The following is a 21,679-nucleotide window of genomic DNA, read 5'->3' as shown; positions in this document are numbered from 1 at the left end:
ATTTCTCACTATTGCTTATAAAGAGACATTTAAAACAATTATTCTTTTAGTCAATTTGGATTGTAGTTTTTAAAATGAAAAATGCATCACTGTATATAGTGCAAACTATATTGGTAGGCTTACTTTCATTTTTAGATTGTCTGAGTTTTGTTTTAAATTAACCTCAAAATAAAATGTTCAGATTATATGAATATAATTTCTGCCCATAGATTAAGAACAAAAACACTGAAACAATGGGCCTTGATTCAATTAATTCCTGATTAACCATTTCCATTCTGAGTTTCACTCAAAGCCAATTTTACTACACTAATAATTCTTTAATAGTTTCAAACTTTTCTGAAATTATTTTAGTAAAACAATGCATTTGGATAGAAACACGGTCATCTGCATTTAAAATCCTTCCAACAAACTTTAACATCATCTTGTGTTTTCATACCATTTTACAGACAAAGAAACTAAAGAATACAGAAGTAAAGATGATTTGCAGGTTAATTAGTGAGTGGTTCTCTATATCACCAATGAGCCAAGCACAGTTTTACACAACGGATATTCAATATATATTTGTGGACTGGTGGTACTGCTACATTTTCAAAAGTTTCCTTCTGAAGAACACTGATTCGCCCCAAATTTAATTTGATGCATTTAGTCTCAAATTAGTAAACATATATAGCTATGATGTATACAGTATGTCATTCTTCCAGAAATTATGTCAGCTAAAAATGATGAGTGTGATGTATTTATCTGTCTTTAATGATTATTTAGGAGGGAAAAAATGAACAAAGACTTAAATAGGTTCTTCACAAAAGAGGATATCCAAATGGCCAAAAAGTAAAAATAAAAAAAATAAAAAGTCATTCAACTTTATTAGTCATCAAGGAATGCAAATTAAAACCCAAATGGGGCAAAAAAAACCCCTAATGTCCATATACAGTAGAATGGAAAAAGAAATTTTGGAAATTATAAACAGAATACTAAACAGCAATTAAAAGTAATGAACTAAAATTACACAAAGTAAAATGTTTGACTTTTATAAATATAATGCAGGTAATTGTATAATTTTATTTATATGATGTTCAAAAACAAGTAAAGATAATCCATGGTGTTAGAAGCCAGGAAAGCAGTTACTCTTGGCAGCAGTGGGGTATAGGCGGAGGGGGTGGGAAGGGTGGTGACTGGAAGAAGACAAAAGGGGCCTCTGGGATGATAGTGATGCTGTTTCTTCATCTGGAAGTTAATAATATGAGTGTACTCACTATGAGAAAATTTATCAGGTTGTACACTTCTCTGTGTGAATGTTATATCTCAATGAAAGCTACCTAAAATACTGTAAACAAATGTTATGACAGAGATACAAAATGTGATCAGAGTAGGGACTGATTTTTACTTTAGGTCATTAAAGATATAATGGTATATGGAGAAAGTGTATTTAAATGGAGCCTTGGGGAGATGGGATTAAGATGGCGGAATAGAAGGACTGAAGCTGAACTTCTCTCCTAAAAACAACAAAATCCACAACTAAAGGCTGAGCAATCTTCAACCAAATGGACTGGAAACCTTCAAAAAGACATCCTACTCCAGAGTTCCCATCGTGACTCAGTGGTTAAGAATCCAACTAGGAACCATGGGGTTGCAGATTCAATCCCTGGCCTTGCTCAGTGGGTTGAGGATCTGGTGCGCTGTGAGCTGTGGTGTAGGTTGCAGATGCGGCTTGGATCCCAGGTTGCTGTGGCTGTGGTGTAGGCCAGTGGCTACAGCTCCGATTCGGTCCCTACCCTGGGAACCTCCATATGCCGTGGGAGCGGCCCAAGAAATGTCAAAAAGACAAAAAAAGAAAAAGATAAAAGATATCCTACTCCAGAAGACAAAGAGGACACCACATCAAGAGGTAGGAGTGGTGATTACATGATATAAGCAAACCCATACCTCCCAGGTGGGAAGCTCCACAGACTAGAAACTAACTGGTTCACACAAACTCACCTACAGAAGTGAGAGTTCTGAGCCCCACATCAATCTTCCATGTGTGGGGATCTGGCACTGCAAGAAAGAGCCCCTGGAGCATCTGGCATTGAAGGCCAGTGGGGCTTGTGTGCAGGAGCTCCAAAGGACTGGGGGAAATGGAGATACCATTCTTAAGAGGCGCACACAGACTTTCACGTGCACTGGGTCCCAGGACAAAGCAAAGTCTCCATAGGAATCTGGGTCAAACCTGACTGCAGTTCTTGGAGGACCTCCTGGGAGAACAGGGGTGAACGTGGCTTGTTCTGAAGGAAAGACACTGGAAGCAAAGCTCTCGGGAATATTCAGCAGCCAGCATGCCTTTCTCTGGAGGTGGCCATTTTGGGAAAATTTGGCCCCACCCATCAGTCAGTGCTGAGAAGCCCCAGGACAAACAACAATCCAGGTGGGATCACAGCCCAGTGCCTCAATAAACAGGCTACCTAAAGACTCCCTCAGGCACACAGCTGCCTCTAATTCCATCCAAAGACTAAGCCCCACCCACCAGAGGGATAGGAATCAGCTCCACCTACCAGTAGGCAGGCATCAGCCCCTTCCATCAGGAAGCCTACAGCAAGCCCCCATACTGACTTCAGCCACAAGGGGGGCAGACACCAGAAATAAGAGAGGCCACAACTCTATTATCTGTAAAAAGGTCACCACACCAAAAAATATAAAAATGAAAAGACAGAGAACTTTAACTCAGATGAGGGAGAAAGAAAAAAATCCCAGAAAATCAGCTAAGTAATGAGGAGATTCTTAGCCACCAGGAAAAAAACTTTAGATTGTTGATGCTGAAGATAATGCAAGATACTGGAAATAAACTGGAGGCAAAGATGGATAACTTACAGGAAACACTGAGCAAAGAGATACAAGATATAAAACATAAACAAGAAGAGATGCAAAATAAAATAACTGAAATAAAAAATTCATTAGAAGCAGCTAAAGCAGAATATAGGAGGCACAAGAATGACAAGCGAGGTGGAGAACAGATTAGTAAGAATTATGGACGCAGAACAGAAAAGAGAAAAAAGATTGAAAACACATGAAGAGAGTCTCAGAGAACTCTGGGACAATGTTAAACACACCAACATCTATATTATAGAGGTGCCAGAAGGAGAAGAGACAGAAAAAATACTCAAAGAGACAATATCCAAAAACTTCCCTAACAATAATAATAAACAAACTAACTTTACATCTAAAGCAGCTTGAGAGAGAACACACAAGACCTAACGTCAGTAGAAGGAAAAAAATCATAAAGATGAGAGCAGAAATCAATGAAACAGAAATGAAGAAAACCATAGAAAAGATCAATCAAACAAAAAACTGGTCCTCCGAAAAGATCAACAAAATTGATAAACCCTTAGGCAGACTTATCAAGAAAAAAAGAGAGAGGACTCAAATCAATAAAATTAGAAATGAAAAAGAAGTCACAATGGACATCACAGAAACACAAAGGATCATAAGAGACTACTATATGCAACTATGCGCCAATAAAACAGAAAACCTAGAAGAAATGGACAAATTCTTAGAAATGTACAAACTTCCAAGACTAAACCAAGATGAAATAGAAAAGATGAACGGACCAATCACAAGTTCTGAAATTGAAACTGTGATTAAAAAACTTCCAACAAACAAAAGTCCAGGACCAGATGGCTTCACAGGCCAATTCTATCAAACATTTAGAGAAGAGCTAACACCTATGTTTCTAAAACTATTCCAAAACATTGCAGAGGAAGGGATACCCCCAAACTCATTTTATGAGGCCACCATCATGCTGATACCAAAACCAGATAAAGAAGCCACAAAAACAAGAAAATTACAGGCCAATTTCACTGATGAATATCGATGCAAAAATCCTCAACAAAATACTGGCAAATTGCATTCAACAATACATTAAAAGGATGGTACATCATGATCAAGTGGGATTTATCCTAGGGATAAAAGGGTTCTTCAATATCTGCAAATCCATCAGTGTGCTATACCACATTAACAAACTGAAGAAGAAAAACCATATGGTCCTCTCAACAGACGCAGAAAAAGCCTTTGACAAAATGCAACACCAATTTCTGATAAAAACCCTTCAGAAAGTGGGCATAGAGGGAACCTACCTCAACATAATAAAGGCCATATATGACAAACCCACAAGGAACATCATTCTCAATGGGGAAAAGCTGAAAGAATTCCCGCTGAGATCAGGAACAAAACAAGGATGTCTGTTCTCGCCACTACTCTTCAACAGTTTTGGAAGTCCTAGCCACAGCAATCAGAGAAGTAAAAGAAATAAAAGGAATCCAAATTGGAAAGGAAGAAGTAAAACTATCACTGTTTGCAGATGACATGATGCTATACCTAGAGAATCCTAAACTCTACCACAAAACTGTTAGAGATCAACCATGGAATCTGGCAAAGTCACAGGATACAAAATTAATACACAGAAATTGACGGCATTTCTATACACTAACAATGAAAGATCAGAAAGAGAAATTAGGGAAGCAATCCTGTTTACCACTGCATCCAAAAGAATAAAATACCTAGGGGTAAACCTACCTAAAGAGACAAAAGACCTGTACCCTGAAAAGCGTAAGACACTGATGAATGAAATCAAGGATGACACAAATAGATGGAAAGACATACCATGACTTTGGATTGGAAAAGTCACTATTATCAAAATGACTGTACTACTCAAGGCAATCTACAGATTCCATGCAATCCTGATCAAATTACCAAGGACATTTTTTGCAGAACTCAAACAAAGTATTTTAAAGTTTGTTTAGAAGCACAAAAGACCCAGAATAGCGAAAGCCATCCTGAAAAAGAAAAATGGAGCTGGAGGAATCAGGCTCCCAGACTTCAGATGATACTACAAAGCAAATACATATCATCAAAACCACATGGTACTGGCACAAAGACAGAAATATAGATCAGCGGAACAGGACAGAAAGCCCAGAATTAAACCCATGCACCTACAGCCAACTAATCTATGACAAAGGAGGCAAAAATATACAATGGAGAAAAGACAGCTTATTCAAAAAGTGGTGCTGGGAAAACTGGACAGCCACATGTAAAAGAATGAAACTAGAACACTCCCGCACACCATACACAAAAATAAACTCAAAACGGATTAAAGACCTAGATATAAGACCAGACACCATAAAACTCTTAGAGGAAAACATAGGCCAAACATTCTCTGACATAAACAACAGCAACATCTTCTCGGATCCACCTCTTAGAGTCATGACAGTAAAACCAAAAATAAACAAATGGGACTTAATCAAACTTAAAAGTTTCTGCACAATAAAGGAAACCCTGAACAAAACGAAAAGACAACCCACAGAATGGAAGAAAATCTTTGCAAGTGAATCAACTGACAAGGGATTAATCTCCAAAATTTAGAAACACCTTCTGCAGCTCCATACCAAAAACAAACAAACAAACAAACAAACAACCCCATCAAAAAATGGGCAGAAGATCTAAACAGACAATTCTCCAAAGAAGACATACAGACGGCCAAAAACCACATGAAAAGATGTTCAACATCACTGATTATTAGAGAAATACAAATCAAAACCATTATGAGGTACCACCTTATACCAGCCAGAATGCATTCATCAAAAAGTCTACAAACAGTAAGTGCTGGAGAGAGTGTGGAGAAAAATGAACCCTAGTACACTGTTGGTGGGATTGTAAATTGGTGCAACCACTGTGGAAAACAGTATGGAGATTCCTTAGAAAACTAAAAACAGAACTATTATTTGATTCAGCAATCCCACTCCTGGCCATCTATCCAGAGAAAACCATGACTCGCAAAGACACATGTACTCTGATGTTCACTGCAGCACTATTTACAATAGCCAAGACATGGAAACAACCTAAATGTCCATCGACAGAGGAGTGGATCAAGAAGATGTGGTACATATACACAATGGAATATTACTTAGCCATTAAAGGGAACGAAATACCAGCATTTTTAGCAACATGAACGGACCTAGGAATTATGCAAAGTGCAGTCAGCTATACAATGAGACACCAACATCAAATGCTTTCACTGACATGTGGAATCTGAAAAAAGGACAGAATGAACTTCTTTGCAGAACAGCTACTGACTCACAGACTTTGAAAAACTTATGGTCTCCGGAGGAGACAGTTTGGGGGGTGGGGAGATGCGCTTGGGTTGTTGGATGGAAATGCTATAAAATTGGGTTGTGATGATCACTGTACAACTACAAGTATAATAAATTCATTGAGTAATAAAAAAAATGGAGCCTTAAAAAGCAAGTAGAATTAATCATATGGGTGTTAGTGTGGGAGGGGGGTGAGGCAGATATACTTCATTTTGAGGAAAGAATGTGAATAAAAACTGAGAAGGCAGGGAGTGCTTTTGGAATTTTAAGAAGTTCAAAATAGCTAAGGTTTAGGATGAACCATGGGGATAAATGGAGAACAAAATATATACAAAATATATACAAGGTAAGGCCAAAATGTTGGATTATTGAAGAGTCTGAAAAGAACTGCTGCCACATACTGAGGGCTATGTTTCAAGCATTTAGATAAATGTTACATATACACAGTTTTAAACTTTAATAAAAAGAGTATGGTATTTTTACATTTCACAAAGGAATAGCAAGCAAACTGGCACTAAAGATTAAGAATCTGTCTATGGCTACAAAACCCAGTAAGCTTAAAATTAGGACACAGATATAAATAGTTCCAAAGTCTGATCTTTCGCTACTATGTAATTAATTCTGCCTTCCTCTGAAAAAATAAAAGATTTTAGACTTATTCTGTAGCAATAGAAAATATCCAATATAATTGCGAAAGAATCTTTTTCATAGTATATGCTTTTTATAGACTATTTTTTGTCTTTTTAGGGCTGCACCTGTGGCACATGGAAGTTCCCAGGCTAGGGGTTCTGTCAGAGCTGCAGATGCTGGCCTACACCACAGCCACAGCCATGCCAGATCTGAGTTGCATCTGTGACCTACATTGCAGCTCACAGCAATGCCGGATCCTTAGCCCACTATGCAAAGCCAGGGGTCGAACTCACGTCCTTATGGATACTAGCTGAGTTCACTACTTTTTTTTTTTTCTTCTCTCAGACTTTTATCTGAGAAAAACGGCTGAATTTTCAGTAAGAAGTTTTATATCATTTAAACTTACCCTAGTCTGATAACATTCTCCAGCAGTAGCCCTGCAGAGTAACAGCCCATACACCCAGTTCAGCCGCTGGCCACCAGAAAAAACGTAACACAGCTGGAGCTCCCTCAAAGCCTCATCCCCAAGAATCACTGTTTGTCTTGCATGGTTCATTCTACATAAGATGCCAACTACTGGCTGTATCTGACCTGTGTTGGACCTTGTCCACTCTGAAAAACTTTCTCCTTTGAGGGGGTGAAAAGGTGGGAAAAACGAGTTGTTAAAAAGATCATATGTAAGTATCTCAACTTTGCGGCTGCTTGAGACAGTGGATATCAGTTGGGGCAAACAACAGACTAATCAAACAGCAAAGCTGGGAAATAAGATCTCCAAAGAAGCTTCAAAAAACTCCAATATACAACTGCGAATCTAGAAGGCCATCCATATGCAAAGAACTGTGTGCATTTAAAGACCCAAGAAGTCCCTACACTTTAACTTCTTGCTAAACCTGAGTCTATGCAAAAGCAGGAAGTGAAGGCTAAGGAAGAGTTGACTAAGTGTTTATGGTTCACCCCAACATACACACAGAACCCTTTGGCAAAGACTGATTTATTGGTTCAGGGTATTTAAGGACTCTCCAAACAATAGCTGATCATTAAGCAAAATGAGTAGAGACTTCAATGGCAAGACAAAAATATGAGAGAATTCATCAGTAGCAATCTGGTCCTACTGTATAGCACCGGAAACTATATTTTGGCTTAAATGAAAGGACACTAAATAGTAATTTGAAACCACATGAAGAAATAAAGAATGCCAAGAACACCATTAATGGTAATTATATAGTTAAACATAAAATACAGTCTAAATGAATTTTTTGTTTGTAACTTCTTTATTCGCCTGATCTAAAAGACAACTACATACAGCATCAAATATAAATCTGTGTTGGATGGGTACACAATGCATAAGATGAATGGGGTGGGGGAGATAGAGATAGGAAACAGCAAAAGTGTTCATTTACTTTTGAAATTAAGTTGGTATTAATCCAAATAAGTGTTAACATATTAGGATTAACTGTGGGAGTCTCCGGTACAACCACAGAATAAAAAAATTAATATATGTATATATAAGACATATGGGATTTAAAATGGTTTGCTAGAAAATGCCCATTTAACACAAAACAAGTCAGAAATGAGGGAACTGAGGAACAGCCATAAAACATATAGAACATAAATACAAAAATAGCAATGTAAATTCTATCTAATCAGTAGTAGTTATATTACATGTTAATGGATTATACTTCCTAATGAAAAGGCAAGGAAAGGCAGAATGGATTTAGAATAATAAATGATCATGATATCACTTAATGTGGAATCTAACACACGACATAACCATGCAAGAAAAAAAAATTCATGAAAGAAAGATAGATTAATAGATATAGAGAACAGACTTGTGGTTGCCATGGGAAGTGGAGGAGAGGGGGAGGGAAGGAATGGGAGTTTGGGATTAGCATAGGCAAACTATTATATATAGGACTGGTAAACACCAAGTTCCTACTGTATAGCACTGGAAACTATATTCAATATCTTTTGATAAATCATAATGGAAAAGAGTATGAAAAATTGAGTCACTATGCATAGCAGAAATTAACACAACACTGCAAATCAACTATATTGTAATAGAATCTTTTAAAAAGGGAGTTCCCATAGTGGTGCAGTGGTAATGAACCCAACTAGTATCCATGAGGATGTGGGTTTGATCCCTGGCCTTGCTTAGTGGGTTAAGGATCCAATGTTGCCATGAGCTGTGGGGTAGGTCACAGATGTGGCTCGAATATGGTGCTGTTAAGGCTGTGGCACAGGCCAGCAGCTACAGCCCCAATTCAACCCCTAGTCTGGGAACTTCTACATGCTGTGGGTGTGGCCCCCCACCCAAAAAAAGACAAAAAAACAAGAATTAAAAAAAGGAACCAATATATGATCAAACTATATGTCACACATCACACATATATTTTATTCAATGACACACACAGGATGAAAGTTAAAAAAAAAAAAAAAAACCAAAAAGATAGCATGCCAAAAGTAACCAAGAGAACTGAAATGCCTATGTTACTAACAGGAAAAAATACTTTAAGACATAACTATTTCTAGAGACAAAGAAAAACATCATTTCATGATAAATGGGTCAATCCATCAAGAAGATGTAACAGTCATAACCTGTTATGCACCTAACAACAGAGGTCAAAATACATAAAACAAAAATAGACAAAAGTGAAAAACATATAAACAGACAATTCAACAATAATAATTGGAGATTTCAATACTTCACTTTCAATAACAGATAGAACTAATAAGCAGAAGACATACAAGGAAATATATAACAAAGAACAGTATAAACCAACTAGAAATAGCTGACATCTATAAAACTTCACTACCTAGTAACAGCAGAATATACATTCTTCTAAGTGTACATGCCATATTATCCAGGACAGAGCATATGATAGGCTATAAAACAAGTCTCAATACATTTAAAAGGAATAAAGTCATACAAAGTATTTTCCCCAACTATAATGGGATGGAATGAGAAATCAAAATCTGAAGGAAATGGGAAATTCACAAATTTGTGCAAATTAAAAATAGGTAAAAGAAGAAATCATAAGAGAAATTAGAAAATACTTGGAGAAGAATAAAAATAAAAGCATACATCAAAACTTATGGAATGTAGTGAAAGCAGAGCTTAGAGGAAAATTTAGACTGGCATGTGCTTACATTAAAAAACAAGAAAAGTCTCATATGTACAATCTTCCATGTTAAGAAACTAGAAAAGTAATAGGAAACCAAACCTAAAGCAGGCAGAAGAGAGGAATAATAAGGATTAGAGTAGAAACAGATAAAATAAGAAATAGAAAAATAATGAAAAAAATTTAACAAAGCAAATAATTGATTCTTTGAAAAGTGTAAAAGTGATAAACCATTAGCTAAACTGATCAAGATAAAAAAACAGAGGACTCAACCAAAATCAAGAATAAAACAGGGATATTACCACCAACCTTACAGAAATAAAAGGGACTATAAGAGAATACTATGAAAAACTATATGCCGACAAGTTGGATAACCTACATAAATACACAAATTCCTAGAAAGACACAAACTACCAAAATGGACTCAAAAAAGAGTAAAATAATCTGATCTACAAAAAAGATTTAATTAGTAATTCTAAAAGTATCCACAAAGAAAAGCCCAGGTCTAGATGGCTTTTCTGGTAAATTCTATCAAACAGTTAAAGGCTAAGAGCAATCCTTCATAAACTCTTACATAAAAATTGAAGAGGGAATACTTGGCCAAACTTACCTATTTCCAGAGACAAAGACATCAAAGAAAGGAAAATATAGACTATGGTTACATAATCCCTTATGATTACAGATGCAAAAATCCTTAGCATAATACTAGTAAACTGAGTCCAGCAGCATATATAAGGATTACATCATGACCATGTGTGACTTATCCCAGGAGTACAAGATGGATTCAAGATACAAAAATCAACATAATATACTGTATTAATCCCATAAGAAAAAAAATCTGACATGATCATTTCAACAGATGCATAAAAAGCATTTGACAAACTTCAATATCCAACAATCTGATAAAAGAATGTATGTTCCTCAATCTGATAAAGGTAACCTATGGAAAAACCACAGCTAACATCATGGTTATGAAGAAACACTGAAGGCTTTCCCGTTCAAACCAGGCAAAAGACAAAGAAGTCTGTGCTCACCATTTCTATTCAAAACTATACTGGTGATTCCAGGTGAGCAACCAGGCAAGAAAGTGGAATAAAAACCAAGAGGTTGTGGGTTCGAGCCCTGGCCTCGCTTCTTGGGTCAAGGATCCGGCATTGCCATGAGCTGTGGCCCAGGCTGGTGCTGTAGCTCCAATTCAACCCCTAGCCTGGGAACCTCTATATGCCATGGGTGCGGCCCTAACAAAAAAAAAAAAACAAAAAACAAAAACAAAAACAACAAAAAAAAACACATCACACATACACAATTAATGACAACAGAAAAATTAAAAGATCAAAAGAATCTTATTCCCTAAAATACTAAGTAGATTTTAAAAATAAGGGATTTGGAGAGAATATTTGTGTACTAGGAAACATTGTAGCCCAAGCTGTTAAGGTTATAAATCTGAACATTTGTGAAACTACCCAGAATGAAAGCAAAGAGATTTTTAGGAATGCTAAAACAGGCTATACATAATTTAGTAGAAATCCACTTAAGATTAATGCTTGTGTTTCTCTATCATGCAGCAGGAAAAAGCAGCAGGAACTGTGGTTGCTGCTGTCTCTGTCCCTAAGTGTTTGCAAACACAAGAGTTCTGAGATTGGTTCATTTCACCAGCATCTTCTGCTGGTCAGATTTTAAGATCATGAACAATTTTAAGATTAAAAACTTTAGAAACATAATAACATAAATGTCTAAAACAAAATGACAAAAATAGTAAAAACAAAAGTATGGAGAAATACATACACACACACATACTAGACATATCCAGAATGGGTTGCAAATATTGATATCAAAGGAGAAATTGAGACAAAATACATTTAAAATGACAGGATCATTTTTTGGTGAAATACGCAAAAGTGACAATAAAAATATATAATCATGAAAGTTTTCTAACAGCCCCAAGACCTGTGGGAATCATTAAAAATACTATGAGCAACTGTAAGAAACATCACTTTTTTAAGAGATTAACAAACAATTTATGTTCCACTAACTGAACAAACAAAAGCATAAGGATTTTTTGCAAATTTTTTGAAAATCATAGGAAAGTGGATTTAGTGCTTACCAATACACAGTGTGAATAAAGAGAATGTCCAAAAATATTTATAAAAACTGAAAATGTTTTAGGCTGAAAGTAAACTTCGAAAAATACAAAAAAATCAGAAACCAAATGAGCTATATTCTTTGGTTATGATATAATAAAACTAGAAATTAATAAAGTGTAAAACAAAATGAAAAAACCCCCACTCCCTCAAGCTTAAGAAAAATTAAAAAAAAAAAACACTCCTATTTTGTGTCAAAGAAGAAATCAAAGTTACAACTGCACACTATTAAAAAATAATGGTAATCATAACAAATCCTATCCATAACTAAAGAATACAGCCAAAAATATAAGAGGTAAATTTATAGATATAAATGTTCTTACCTTCAGTATGAAAAGAATGAGGAGTTCCTGTTGTGGCTCAGTGGAAAGGAATCTGCCTAGTATTCATGAGGTCGCAGGTTCAATCCCTGGCCTCGCTCAGTGGGTTAAGGACCCGGTGTTGTCGGGAGCTGTGGTGTAGGTCTCAGATTTGTCTCTTATCTGAGGTTGCTGTGGCTGTGGTATAGGCTTGCAGCTGTAGCTCCGACTGGACCTCTAGCCTGGGAACCTCCATATGCTACAGGTGTGGCCCTAAAAAGCAAAATAAATAAATAAATAAATAAATAAGAAAACCAATAAAAATAAACTGCGGCTAAGTATAATTTGAAAAAAAGAGAAAAATTCAAAGGAATTAAATCAGAAATATGAAAATATAACAGATAACGAAGTTATTCAATTTGTGAGAGAATAGTATATGTATTTCCATGCCAACATATTTGAAAATCTGAATGAATTGCAGGAAAAAACAATTACCAAAATTGAGTAATGAAGTAAAAAAAATCTAACCAAAAAACCCCCACAAAAAATTGTCAAAGAATTACCTCCAGCAAAAGCTCCAGGCCTAGATGGTATTATGATTGAATTCTTTAAAACTTTCAACAACAAATAAGCCCCCTGCTATAAAAACTGTTCCAGAGGACATAAAATTAGAGAAAGAGTTCCAATTTATTTACAAAGCTGGCCTAACCCTGATATCAAAACCTGACAAAGACAGCACAAAAAAAGAGCATTACAGACCAAATTCACTTATGAATACACATACAAAGATACTAAAAAATACAGTTGAAAGAAAAATTCAACAATATGCCAAAAGATTACACATCTTGACATGAAGAAGACATTCATTCTGGGAATAAAAAAAGTTTATATGAGATAATTACTTTATATATCATATCAATAGGTCAAAGAAGCAGCACAGAATAATCTTAACAGATACCCAAAGAGCATTTGATGAATTTCAATATCTATTTATCATAAGCAAATATTGTCTTGGTCAATTATAAATGACATCCTTAACATCAAAGAACTGTGAGAAGAAATGATGCCTATCACTGCTATTATTTAAAATCAGAAGGAAAGTCAATCAGATGTAATTAAAGAGAATGAGGAAGACGCACAGGATAAACTCTACCCAGAGGAGTCAAAAGTAACAACTGAAAAATTAGAATTAAACAAACTCCGGTAAATACAAAATGTGCAAAATTAATATGAGAAGTCTATAGACACCCTACAAACCAAACCAATAATAAAATAAAATAATAAATCAAAAGTAAAATATATTTTTCATAATATAAATACCATAATCAAAATCTGCAAGGAATATACTTAAGGAAAATAAATGGACTTATTTGAAGGAAAAATAATGAAAACTTTACTGAAGGGCATGAGAAAGATGTTAATTAAGAAATATACTTCTTGAAGACTAATGCAGTTATGAATGTCTCATTAAAGCACTCAGGACATATCCCAACATGCACAGAGTCCCTCAGCAAAGGCTGAGAGACTTATTAGATCAAACCTTTAAGGAAAGCTCTCTCTAATAATTAGCTGACCATTAAGCTAATCAAGCACAGACTTCAGTGACTACTCATGCCAAACAATATAGACTTACGGAATTAGTTCAATAAAATCACTAAACAAACAAGAGCAACAACATACAACAATTACAAATTCTAGGCATCCACCCAAAAGAAGTAAAAACATATAAAAGCTTGTTCATGGCAACATCGTTCACAAGAGCCAAAAAGTGGAAACAACTCAAATACCCATTAAGAAATGAGGGGATAAACAAAATGTAGTTTATCTAAACAACAGAATATTTTTCAAGCAAAAAAGTGATAAAGTACTAATACATGCTATACCATGAAAGAACCTTGAAAACATCATGCTAAGTGAAAGAAGCCAGACTCAAAAGGCCACATGCCATCATATGTGATTCCATTTACATGAAATGTCCAGAAGTGGCAAATCCATACAGACAGAAAGTACATTAGTGGTTGCCAGAGGCTGCAAGGAGGGGAAAGAGGTATAGAGTTTCTTTGGGGGATGAGGAAAATGTTCTGGAATTAGATAATAGTGATGAATGTACAACTTTTTGAACATATGAAAAATCACTGAATCATACAATTTAGATGAGCAAATGTATGGTATGTGAATTATATCAATAAATGTTTAAAAAACAAAAACAACAAACAAACAAACAAAAAAAAGAAATATACTTCTAGCTCTGAAGTTAATTTTTCGAAAATAAATTTTCACATTTAATGCATCCTGAATCAAAATTCCTTTGAGGTTTCCCTTTTAAAAAGAAGAGTGATTCCAAACTTCACATGAAAAAAATTAATTGGTATGAAAGTAAAATCATGGAAAGTTTTGAAAAAGAAGGATAATGAAGAAGATTGGTCCCACCAGCCTTTTTGTTTTGTTTTGCTTTTTCTAGGGCCACTCCTGAGGCATATGGAGGTTTCCAGGCTAGGGGTCGAATTGGAGCTACAGCTGCTGGCCTATGCCAGAGCCACAGCAACGCGGGATCCAAGCTGCGCCTGTGACCTGCACCACAGCTCATGGCAATGCCGGATCCCTAACCCACTGAGCAAGGCCAGGGATCGAACCACAACCTCATGGTTCCTAGTTGGATTCGTTAACCAATGAGTCACGACGGGAACTCCCCCACTAGCTTTTTAAACCTTTAATAGCTAAAATACTTAAAAATGTTATGGTATTGGAATAAGAACAGAAAATACAAAGGAAACTGAGTCCAAAGACAAGAAAATTGAGTTCAAAAGCCTTTAGTAAGATAAAAATTACATTATAGGTTAGTATTTTGAAAAAAATTATCAACAAATAAGACTGGGGTAATTAATTAACCACTTAGAAAATATTAAAATTAGTTCCTTATCTTATGGCATTTACCAAAGTAAATGTAAATATTTAGGCATATGGACTAAAGGCTTTTTATGTGAAAAATGAAATAAGTAATATCTAGGAGAAATACATGAATCTTCAGCTGCCAGTGACATGGGTAAGTTCTTTCTAAATATAACAGCAATGTCATAAGCTGCAATAAAAATAGGCAATAGTCTACTGATAAAAAGTTCAAATTAAAATATAAGCAGCAATCTTGAAAAATTATATTTTAATAGAGTTAATTTCCTTAATATATAAAAGTACCTAAGTCAGCAGTTCCAACTGTAATAATCTACACTAAATTACATAGTCAAGAATGTTTGCTACAGTGTCATTTGTTATTTCCCCCATTTAAGAATTGTGTAACCATGGGGTCAAATTTGGTTAAACACTAATAAAAACATATACATGAAACGAAGGCATTAGAGTAAGTAAAAAGAAATAATAAGCCGAAATGATTATTTTTAGGTAGAGAGATTACTGGCATTAGTTTTCTTTTTAATACATTTATGACTGCCCAAACTTTCATGATGAATACACATTACCTTTACAATTATAAAAATAAAACACATTAATCATCATTTTCATAAATGTACGTGATTATTAGACTTCAAAAGTTTCAACAAATATAGAAGTTCACAATGGTTTGTAAATCAAACTGTCTTTGCATGTGGAAAGTCCCTTAAACCTTTTGGTTCTATTAATATCTGAAAGCATAAAAATACAATTAAAAGAAACCTATACTGTCTTAGATCACGTCTTCATTTTTTCTCTCATAGGAATTTTGATTTTAATGACTATTAAAGAGATTTGATTTTCACAGATATATCTAAACATCATTGCAATGAGTAGGAATAGCTTAAAATACAGGTACATTTCATAAGAATATTTAGAACAGAATCAATTTAAGATCTGTTACTCCATGTTAAATTTTTATTCAGAAAACTTGATTAAGGCACTCTGAATTGGAAGATTCTAAAAATCTAAAAGGCCTTGAGAAAAGGACAAAATTTCTCTAAATATCTTTACTGGCAGGAACTATTATTTTGTGTCAACCGAATTTTCTCTTCTGATTTAAAATTCTTGTTCTTAAAAAAAAAATACATAGCTATACTCCATTTGCTTTTTTTTCTGTCTTTTTCAGGGCTGCACCCTCAGTATATGGAGGGGTCCCAGGCTAAGGGGTCCAATTGAAGCTGTTGCTCCCGGCCTACTCCAGAGCCACAGCAATGCCAGATCTGAGCCACGTCTGCGACCTACAACACAGCTCCCGACAACGCTGGATCCTTAACCCACTAAGCGAGGCCAGGGATCAAAACTGCAACCTCATGGTTCCTAGCTGGATTCGTTTCCACTGCACCACAATGGGAACTCCATTTTACTTTCTCTACATAATTGCAAAATTTTAAAGTAGCTATTTCCTAATGAGTTGATTTACTTTTTGCCTGTCTCTAATCTTTATACAGTTTTTATATCTCTCAAGTTATTTAAACCCACATAGCAAATTATGGTTTTAGACAGTGTACAATCAAATAAGAGAACAGCTAAAGCTACCATGTGCTGTAATTCCGTGGAAACACAAACATACTTTTTTCTTAGCACATGGCCTGCTGTTAATAGATGTTATTGTGCTGTGTTTCTTACAACATTCATATTATTTGTATGCATGTATACTAAATGTATATAAATAAGTTCATACATCGTGCAGCTTACTTACTCACAATAAGTGCGAGTCCTTGCCAATTTTAGTTCTAACTACTTATCCAACCTATTCCATCCACTCAGCATGATATCACTCAAATTTACCAAGTTTACCTTCTCACCTAATAAGAACTACTCACGGAATCTGAGTTCTAGCCTTTTTGGGACACTGGAAGAGTCACCTAACTTCTTTGAATTTTAATGTTTCATCTTTACAACAGGGATAGGGGTGTATCAAAGACTTATAAAGTCTTATAACACTGAAATTTTATTATCAAGGTCAAGGACCAGATTCCATTCTAATCATTCATAATATTAAATCAGTGCCTACTAAGTGAAAACACCACATAGAGTAGTACAACAGTAAATAAAATATTCTTTTTTATTTATTTTTATTTTTCCTTTTTAGGGCCATACCTAGAGCATGTAGAAGTTCCCAGGCTAGGGATTGAATTGGAGCTGCAGTTGCAGCCTGCGCCACAGCCACAGCAAGGCCAGATTCAAGCCATGTCTGTGACCTATACCACAGCTCACAGTTGGATCCTTAACCCACTGAGTGAGGCCAGGGATCAAACCCACATCTTCAAAGTTACTAGCTAGGTTTGTTACCGCTAAGCCACAACAGAAACTCCAAAATAAAATATTCTTATTAAAATGTTTTATAAAGTAAAATACCTAGACTCAGAGTACTATAGTATAGCACTATACTGATTAAAGACAATCATTAGTATAATTCTTTCAAATTCTATGAACAGACTGGTATTTTTTTTCCTATTCAGATTATTATCAAGAATTTCCCTTATCTGCTACTTCCTTTTTAAACTCTAGTCTAAGTTACTTCCTTTTATCTCAGTTGCTTGCTACTGAACTGCAAATTAATTGTTCAAAACTGTAGCTCCTGTAGTTCCTGTTGTGGCTCAGCTGTTAACAAACCCAGCTGGCATCCATGAGGATGCGGGTTCGATCCCTGACCTCACTCAGTGGGTTAAGGATCTGGCGTTGCCCTGAGCTGTGGTGTAGGTCACACACACAGCTTGGATTCCACGTTGCTGTGGCTGTGGTACAGGCCAGCGGCTACAGCTCCGATTTGACCCCTAGCCTGGGAACCTTCATATGCCGCAGGTGCAGCCCTTAAAAAAAAAAAAAAAAGACCAAAAAAACCCCCAAAAAACTGTAGTTCCTAATCCTAACCCCAAAACAATGTTACATTTTAGTTCTTTTGTTTGGAAAACACCTTTAACTTTTCTTAGCGAAAAAAGTCGTAAGAATTTATGAGAATCTTAGAAAATGATTTTACAGAAAAATTATTGTAGAAAAATATAACCACACCATGCTCAAGGCAGGCAACTTTTAGGAATACAAGAACTGCTTTACCAATTCTGAGTCACATTTCTGCAAATGTAGGGTGCTGTCTTCAACGGAGATGCAAAGGGTTGTACAGGGGAACGACATGGCTTCAAAAATGTATGAATATCCTAGGTTCCCTTACTAATTCATTATGGAAATGGCATGCATTAATTTCTATGATTTACTTTTTGGAAAACTCACAGGACATCTTTGGATAACTAGTTCCTCATTTTCTGTCTCAGACAACTTCTAGGATTTTAGGGCTAAAAGAAACCTTATACCTATTTAATTGCCTCGTTTTATAGATGATGAAAATGACAAAGAGTAGTTAAAACACTTCAAATCACACAAATTTAATGACAGAATCTATCCCCTCGATCCTCAATCTAGAGTTTCTTCAATATATCATATTTGTCTGATATTAATAAACTTTTAATGAATTTAAATTTGCCTCTTTGTAGTTTCATAAAGTTATCTCTATTTTAATTAACTTGAATTAATGAAGAATTCATGCTCACTATACACACACACACACACACACACACACACACACACATTTTTCCCCCCTTTATTCTTGATGAGGGCAGAAGCTGTGTCCTATTCATTGTATTCTAAGAACTTATAGGGTTTGAGATGGCACACAGCAGGTATTCAGTAGATTGATGAAGACTGAGAGAATGAACTTTACAGACTTGGATCACAGGTATTATTAGCTTTAATTTTCCTAAAGAGGAAAGATCTCAAGCTATTCACTTTAACTTTATTCCCTCGATTACTTCAGACATTTTTCCCTAGACTTTCTCCAGTTCCATTATGTTTCTTAAGGTGAGGGAATCAGAATTTTGAATGAGTGCAGAAAGTTTTCTTTCTAGATACCAATGGTCTTCTCACTAAGTGTAGTTCTTCTGCATCACCTTACGCTGGTTAACAATAGCACTTATTTGATACTTTCCTTCCAAATTGTGTTAAGTACAACACAGAGATTCGCCTTGCTTTGATGTTTCAATATCCAGAAAATTTTGGTTTCATTTACACTGCCAGAGTAATTTCTATCAATTTTAAAATGTTAAACAAGACTTGATTTAGCATCTATTAATTCTTCTCTATCCAGAAAGAACCATTATATTCTCTAATTTTGTTTTCCATGTTTAAACTACCTATATTATCAAAATTATTGAGTGTCTCATATGTGCAAGCCACTCAAATCCTTCGTCTATGAGTAATTCACAATATTGCAGAAACTGAGCTTTTTCTCAGGTTGGTACAAAGAGGTATTAGAAAAGTTTTGGATTCATGAAAAAGGCTTTTAAGAAGTCTAAATAAAAAGCACTGTTATATCCTGCTCCAATTGATGTAATTTCTGCTTTTGTGTCAGTACCATACCATTTTGATAACTGTAGCTTTGTAGTAGAGTGTTAAATCAGGAAGCCTGATTCTGCCAGTTCCGTTTTTTTCTTTTCAATATTGGTTTGGCTATTCGAGGTCTTTTGTGTTACCATACAGTTTTTTTTTTTTTTTTTTTTTTTTGTCTTTTCGCTTTTTCTAGGGCCACTCCAGCGGCATATGGAGGTTCCCAGGCTAGGGGTCCAATCGGAGCTGTAGCCACGGGCCTACACCAGAGCTGCAGCAAAGGGGGATCCGAGCCACGTCTGCAACCTACACCACAGCTCATGGCAACGCCGGATCGTTAACCCACTGAGCAAGGCCAGGGATCGAACCCACAACCTCATGGTTCCTAGTCGGATTTGTTAACCACTGCGCCATGGCAGGAACTCCAGCATACAAATTTTAAAATATTTTATTCTAGTTCTGTAAAGAATGTCATTGGTAATTTGATAGGGATTGCACTGAATCTGCAGATTGCCTTAGGTAGTACTGTCATTTTGACTATACTGATTCTTTCAATCCAAGAGCATGGTATATTTTCCCATCTATTTGTGTCTTCTTTGATTTCTTTCATCAGTGTCTTATAAGTTTTCAGGGTATAGGTCTTTCGTCTCTCTAGGTAGGTTTATTCCTAAGTATTTTATTCTTCTTGATGCAATTATAAATGAGATTGTTCTCCTAACTTCTCTTTCTGGTCTTTCATTGTTAGTATACAGAAATGCAGTCGATTTCTGTGTATTAATTTTGTGATCTGCAACTTTACCAAATTCATTGATGAGCTCTAATAGTTTTCTGGTAGTATCTTTAGAATTTTCTAGGTATAGAAAATTCATCTGCAAACAGTGATAGTTTTACTTCTTCTTTTCCAGTTTCCAGAAATGAACCCAAACACCTATGGTCAATTAATCTATGACAAAGGAGGCAGAAACATACAGTGGAGGAAAGACAGTATCTTCAATAAATGGTGCTGAGAAAACGGGACAACCACATGTAAAAGAATGACATTAGAACACTCTCTAACACCATACATAAAAATAAACTCAAAGTGGATTAAAGACCTAAACATAAGGCCAGACACTATAAAACACCCAAAGGAAAACACAGAACATTCTTTGACATAAATTACAGCAACATCTTGTTTGATCCACCTCCTAGAATAATGACAATAACAACAAAAATAAACCCATGGTACCTAATTAAACTCAAAAGCTTCTGCACAGCAAAGGAAACCATTAAAAAAATGAAAAGACAACCCACAGAATGGGAGAAAGTTTTTATTAATAACTCAGTTCACAAAGGTTTAATCTCCAAAATACACAAACAACTTACATATTTGTTAGTGATAAAACACTAACACTTAAAAAAAAAAAAAAACCCAACTAAAAAATGGGCAGAAGACTTAGACTTTTCACCAAAGAAGACATATAGATGGCCAGCAGGCACATGCAAAAATGCTCACATCACTAATTATTAGAGGAATGCAAAACAAAACTACAATGGGGTACTACCTCACACCAGTTAGAGGGGTCGTCATTACCAAGTCAACAAACAACAAATGCTAGAGAGGATGTGGAGAAATGGGAACCCTTCTAAATGATAGTGAGAAGGTAAAAATGGTACAACCACTATGGAAAACAGTGTGGAAATATCTCAGAAAACTAAATACAGAACTACCATATGACCCAGAAATCTCACTCTTGGGCATATATTAGATGAAAATTTCACTGAAAAAGATACACGCACCCATAGCACTATTCACAATAGCCAAGACATGGAAACAACCAAAATGCCCATTGATGGATGAATGGATTAGGAAGATGTGGCACATATATACAATGGAATATACTCAGTCATAAAAAAGAACAAAATAATATCATTTGCAGCAACATGGATGGAATGAGACTCTCATACTGGGTGAAGTAAGTCAGAAAAAGAAAGACAGACGCCACATGATATCACTTATATATGGAGTCTAAAATATGGCACGAACGATCTATCTACAAAACAGA

At 35.5% G+C, this 21,679-nt stretch overlaps 1 protein-coding gene across 5 annotated transcripts in view; it reads right to left on the bottom strand.

The window, feature by feature from the left end:
- The window catches only part of RFX7 (regulatory factor X7), a 139,785-nt gene that overhangs the window by 28,913 nt on the left and 89,193 nt on the right, over window positions 1–21,679 (bottom strand). The gene's annotated exons all lie outside the window — the stretch shown is intronic.

The sequence above is a fragment of the Sus scrofa genome, chromosome 1 (genome assembly GCF_000003025.6).
Source record: "Sus scrofa isolate TJ Tabasco breed Duroc chromosome 1, Sscrofa11.1, whole genome shotgun sequence".
Taxonomy (NCBI): domain Eukaryota; kingdom Metazoa; phylum Chordata; class Mammalia; order Artiodactyla; family Suidae; genus Sus; species Sus scrofa.
Note: the sequence above shows the minus strand (reverse complement) of the source record. Positions and strands in the feature narration are given on the sequence as shown.